Consider the following 6769-nt stretch of genomic DNA (forward strand, 5'->3'; position numbering starts at 1 on the left):
AAAAAAAAAAAATTATCTCAAATTACTTAGCAAATATAATGCATGGTGCTAAATGGAATGCATTATAATCATGGTGTGATAATTTGAATAATGATCTAACACATGTTATAGACTCCAAGCAACACAATTCTGTTTCAGTTTGTTAAAACACTTGGCATTTTATAGATATAAAATTGCACTTTTCAGTGTCACAGGAAGTACTTAATTATTTCCAACTCTAAGAATGGTGGCATTATCTCCCCTCCAAATTTCATGAGGGGGAGAGAGAATCACCGTCAGAATAGACTGATTTCTATGAAGAAGAGGTCAGATATGTCTTCTTTTTCCAAAAGTTTTGGATACCAGCCATCCCTCCCACAGCAGTCCCTGCTTCTTTGCTGGGTTTAGTAATTCATTGCAATGGCACACATAACTCACAGATTATTATTAGGGAATAACAAGTTACAATTCAGGATCAGAAACACTTAGGATGTAGTTCTTTGATAAGGACGGTTTTCCCTCAGCTGTGCCCTCAGGAAACCCTCTCTCTTGGGCTGACTTGGCCTCTGCCCTCCTCAGGCAAGTGTTTCAAAGCTCTTTAAATCCACTGATGAGTGTTCAGAGGCCCCAACCCTAGCAATAAGCCACAGCCTGAAGGAGCTCAGCTCTCTAACTCTGTGGGTTGGCAATTCTAGCTCCATGGACATGTTCCTGGAGGCATCTCACTCAATCACCTGCCCAAAGGTGCTCAGCTCTCTCACTCATTCTGTGGGTCTGTGAACCTAGTTCCACCAAGTGTCTGGAGGCACCCCACTCTGCCAGCAAGCCTCCTACATGAAAACATTCAGCTTTCTCTTTCCACAGGTCAACAAGCCCACTTCATTATTTCCTGCTGGTCTCCTGATTCTGCTGCCTGTTTCTCTGCTGCTTCTTCTCGCTGTCTCTTGCCATTTCTGGTATTACATCTCTCCCTCTCTCTGTCTCCTGGATCTAAGAGGTTTTTAGCACCAGGTTGCTTAGTCTGAAGGCCATGCTCTACTTCCAGCTTATCTTGCTTGGTGGCAGTGAAGTCTTTACTTTATGCCTCTGGGATGATTCATTTTATGCCTAGTAGGATAGTAAAACTGTCCAATCCCCTCTTTGGAGTTTTATGCACCTTATTTGAATGGTCCCACTTCCACAAGGCTGCCACACACCTTATTTGCATTTTTAGCAAGCTGTCCAATCCCCTTGGTGGGCCACAAGTATCTTATTTGCATAATCCCACCCAGTAATTTGGTGAGAGTTATAAGACCATGGTGAGAAAGACCATATAAAATTGATCCATTGCCCCACAAACTCATTACTGAAATAGTGAATAGACCTTCTGGCCTCAGTGCTGTAATCATACTGTGTTCACAAGTGCATCTAATTATAAACATTTTATCATGATTTGCAAACTCAGTTTTTTATTTTTTTTAAAGTGTTAAATTGGAAGAGTTATTACAATATCTATAAAATAACTTTTACTTTTTAAATCATCATTTTTAAAAAAAACCTTCAAAATATGTATATCTTCCATATCTATAGATCATAGAAGAGTAGAGTAAGAAGGAACCTGAAGGCTCATTTAATTCAAATCTCTTCTATACTTGGAAGAATATAGTGACTCTGAGAAACCTATTGTCTTACCCAAATAGGAGCATGGCTGAGAGCTTAATATGGGATTTCTTAGCTCCTGTCTATTTCTCAGAAACCTATAAGTTGTTGTTTTCTATAGATTTTTCTGGAAGGGATGGAATTTTAATATCCTCATTTGAGAGATGGAGACAATGATGCCCAACATCATGATACTACCTGGCTAAATCACCAGAAGTCTGGCGGTCCAAACCCACCAGCCACTCCTCGGAAGGAAGGTTGGGCAATCCTACTTCAGTAGTGATACTGCCTTGGAAACCCAAGGAGGGGTCGCTATGAGTCGGGGCCTACTCGACGGCAAACAACAACAACAAACCACATAGGTAGGGGATCTCTAACTGCTGCCACCTGGACCTGTTTCTAAGCAAAAGCTGTGGACAAGTCCCTGTGTTGTTCCCACTCCAATTACACTAAGAGGGACCATGGAGTACCATGACAAGAAATTACTCATGTAAGTTGTAAGAAGCTCGGCAGACAGCAAGTGCCTGTGAGATTCCTCATGCAGAACTTCTCTTCTACTCATTTGTCCTGGAACCCTAACCCCTGTTTGATACAAGTCTCTTGCTGCCACTCTCTATGCTGCACGCTTCTATTTTTCAGCTGTATGTATGCACCTTATGGGGAAGTTGTCTTAACAATTTCTTTAGAGGAATGTGGAACCACCTGGAAGAGGGATATGGTGTCAGACTGACTGAGTCAAATGCCCCATCTCTAGGTGTACTGGGAGGGCCTGAGAGGGCCTGGGTGGGCATGCCTCTGAGTCAGGACAACCTCTTCCCAGAGTTTGGATAAATTCTCTCTACTTTTCTGCCTTTTTAACACTGATGCTTGACCCTTGCTGCTTATAGCCCTTCGTAAAAGAAAGAACAATGCAAATGATTCTGTTTCAGGTTTCTAAACTACAATCAGTCACTTCCTGTGGTTACTCCCAGGGCATCTTGAATAGAATTTGGTGGTTCATGTCATCTCTAGTTAGATGTTTCCAAAGAATATCTATCACATTTTTTTCTCCATATATTTTATCTGGTTTAATCATCATGCTGTTGTTTAGTTGGCCCCTAATTTATGGTGACCCCAAGTACAATGGAATGAAATGGTACCTAGTCCTGTGCCATCCTCATGATTAGGTTCAGTTTGGACCACTGTGATAGGGTTTTCACTGGCTGATTTTAAGAAGTATATTGCCAAATCTTTTTTCCTAGTCTGTCTTATTCTAGAAGCCCCACTGAAACCTTTCCAGCATCATAGCAAAATGCAAGTCTCCCCTTACAGATAGATGCACATAAGGTCCATTGACTGGGAATTGAACTCAGGTCTCCCACACAGAAGGGAAGAATTCTACCACTGAACTACCACTGTGCAGTGTAGTAAATTACTTAGTGTGGCTTTTCTAGTCACAAGTCTTTGTAAATTCTGTGGTGAAATTTGCTGTGAGCAACTGAGGATCTCCTGATTTTAAAAGTTATCCACCTGGGGTATTTCTGTTGGGTGCAACACAAAGCAATGTTCTGGGAGTTTCCTGCTCTTTCTCAGGTGCTTAGAATTCTGATGCTATGATTGGTTAGTTTAGCCACTCTGCCAGGCTCAAAAGGAGGCCACCTAGAGGCAGAATAAGTCTCTCTCTGATTGATGGTTGAGGAAGACATGCTGCTGAAAGAGACACATGCTCCTGAAAGAGACACACGCTGCTGGGCAAGGGATGCAAGAGGCACGCATTGCTGAGTGAGACACCAAGGTTCACTCACTGTTAGGAGAGAGACTGTGGGCTGGGAAAGAGACTGAGCATTTTTCCTGAACTTGAATTGTAGCCTGGTGCTTCCCTAATAAACCCCATAATGTGTGAGTTCTGTGTGGCCACTGCAGTGAATTATCGAACCCAGGAGAGAAGTGTTGGGTGCTTTGGGAGGAACGGTTGGTGAAAGAGCTGGAAGGAGGCAGCATGTGTGGCCTTGTAGTAATAGGCCTAAGGTTACTCATGGTGATTCTGTCTTCCTCTTGTGCAGTTAGAGGAGGCCAGGAGATGTGGCCTCCTTGCCCTTTTTGCACACTGTCTCTTAGTCCTCGTTCTTGGGCTCTTCATATCTTGAAAGGAAAAGCAGCTATCATATACTTAATATGTGTATGTACAATTGATAATGAAGAACACAGAGAGAATCAGAATCCAGTTTCTAATTCTTATTTACTCAGGCTACTATCAGACAAATGTAGATATCTGAGCAGTTTTTCCTCAGATCTAGTGGTATCTCCTTTCTTCTCACATTGTTTTCCAAGTCCCAGGGTGTGACCCATGGTGTCCTCACTGGATGGAACATTTGTGGAGAAGCTGTGATACTCAATATGTTGCTTTACTCCAAATTCACTTTACTAGCCACATACCAGCATTAGATGTTTCTTTGTCAAGTCTTTATACTGCCAGAGGCCTTTTGACTACTTCCTGCTTCTTGCTTGTGACCTGACCCTGTATGTGCTCTCTGGCCACCAAACAGAAATCTCTGATCATTACTCTAAGTTTTAGGATTGCTGCCTTTTCTGTCATTTTTGGTGAAGGAAAGTGCTCTATCCCTTGTGGACAGTCACTTTCCTTTTAAATGCAACAGGTAACATCATGGCTAGGAAAGCAGGATGCTGAGTAGGGGGCCAAGTGGTCCATCTGTCAGTCTTTCAAGCTCCAAGCCTGTGTGGATTTTTCCTTCCCTGATCATTCACATTCCACTGACACTTTTGCACACTGTCCATTTGCCAAACCAAGTCTTCCTGGGAATAGAGATAAACTTGGAATCACAACATTCTCTTGATGTCTTGGCCCCATCACATACAAGAAGATGATCATGGGCATATTATATAGCTTTTTATGACCTTAGTTTTCTACAAAATAGTGGTCTGTGTGCTTATTTCTGATGAAAGTTGTTGGGATTGAATGAGTTAATATAAGAAAGTGTTTCTAATCTGATAAGCATAATATATATTGTTATTGTTGTTAGCTGCTGTTGAGTAGACTCTGATTCTTGGTGACTCCATGTACAACAGAAAGAAACATTGAGCAATATCACATCATTCTCATGATCATCAACATGTTTGAGCCCATACTTGTGGCTATTGGGCAAGCCATTTCACTTAAGATCTCTCACATCCTCATTGGCCCTTCATTTCCTCAAACATGATGTCACCTCCAGCAATTGATTCCTTTGATATGTGTCCAAAGCAAGCAAGTTGAACACTGTTATGTTGTGATTCCTAGGGTTTCTACTGGCTGGTTTTCAGAAATAAATTATCAGGCCTTTCTTCTTAGTCTAGAAGCTCCACTGATACATGTCAATGAGTGACCTTGCTGGTATTTGAAATACCAATGGCATATCTTCCAGTATGTCAGACTGACAGATGGGTGGTGGATAACATATATTAGATTCTTTAATTCTATTATTTCCCCAACACTTAGCAAGCAGAGCGCTTCACTCACAACAAGTGCTTAATAAATACATACACTTCAGTCTTGATTTACTCCAGACCCCAAATTAAGTCCATGGCACAGGAGGTTGGAACTTTCATCTCCTGTCTCATTTAGGACATATATCATGTAGACTCTTCTGCATGAATTGGCTGTTCTGTACCTCCTCTTACCCTGCTAAATTGGAAGAGGTATGCAGGCTTTTGTAACTGATATAATCACAGCATTTTTTAAGGAAGAAAACCATTGACTCTGGATTAAATTATACAGCTGGATTAAACTATACATAGCCCAAGTTTCAGGTAGTCAGTTTAGTCACAAAGCTGGTGTAGGAAGGATGATCTGGGCCTGTGATCCTGCAGCTCCTCTTCCAGGAGACTTTGAAAGTGGAAAATATATTTTACTTCCTTACTTTGCCCATCAGAGACTGAGCTTGCAAGTCTCAGAGTATTACTTCTTGCACACTCTATTGGTCAAAGCTGTCATTTGCCCAATCCAGATTCAAGCACAAGGAACACAAGCTCCACCTCTAGATGAGGAAGTAGATATGTTTGGATAATCTTAGGTGTTGTAAAACCCCATCTCTAGTGCCCTTCTTGGTGGTGGGGAGATGTGCAACTCCAGTTTCTGTTATCTGCATTCATGACCATTCTGGAGAGCCAAGACCCAATGATGCCAGTGAGATGTGTGGACTAGCCCCCACAGAGCCTCTTGTTAGACCTAGGTCTTTGGTGTGAAGGTCCCCCCATTTGTCTTTGTTGGTACAGTTAGTGTTTTCCTAGGCTGTCAACGACTGATTCATACTACTAGACCTCACAGGAGTACAGTGTGTAATTCAGAATGTCAATGAATTTATTTACAATGGCATATCTACCTTGCCCTCAACAAACATCTGGGAGTCTGAATTCTTCCTTAGATAATTCCAGGCTTTGCAAATGAGTTAGGAAGGATTCCATCCTTTTCTATATTTTGGAATAGTTTGAGTAGGATTGGTGTCAGTTCTTCTCTGAATGTTTGGTAGAAATTTCTGATGAAACTGGGCCAGATTTTTTTTTTTTTGTGGGTAAATTTTTTCATGACATGCTCAATTTCTTTTGTTATGGATCTGTTCAACTTTTCCACCTCAGTCTGTGTTAGTTTAGTTAAGTAGTGTGTTTCTAGAAATCTGTCCATTTCTTCTAGATTTTCAATTTTTTTGGAGTACAGTTCTTCATAGTATCCTGATATTATCCTTTTTACTTCATTCAGTTGGTTCTGTGGTAATGTCACCCATTTTGTTTCTTATTCCTGTTATTTGTATTCTCTCCTTTTTCTTTGTTAAATTTGCCAGTGTTTTGTCAATTTTATTAATCTTTTCAAAAAACCAACTTCTGGTCTTGTTGATTTTTCTATTGCTCTTCTTTCTCTGTTTCATTGATTTCTGCTTGAATCTTTATTATTTCCTTTCTTCTGGTGACTATAGGCTGTTCTTGCTGTTCTTTTTCTAATTGTTGGAGATGTTGGTGTAAAGTGTGGATTTTGGTTCTTTCTTCTTTTTTCTATGTTTTTTATTATTTTATTTTGATTTGGGTGAAGATTTACAGAACAAATTCACTTTCCATACAGCAGTTCACATATACATTGTCACATGTCATTGACCACAGTTTACCACAATGCAACAGCTCCCCT

This window comes from Orycteropus afer, unplaced genomic scaffold (genome assembly GCF_000298275.1).
Source record: "Orycteropus afer afer isolate SDZICR_OR568_19922 unplaced genomic scaffold, OryAfe1.0 scaffold00163, whole genome shotgun sequence".
NCBI lineage: Eukaryota > Metazoa > Chordata > Mammalia > Tubulidentata > Orycteropodidae > Orycteropus > Orycteropus afer.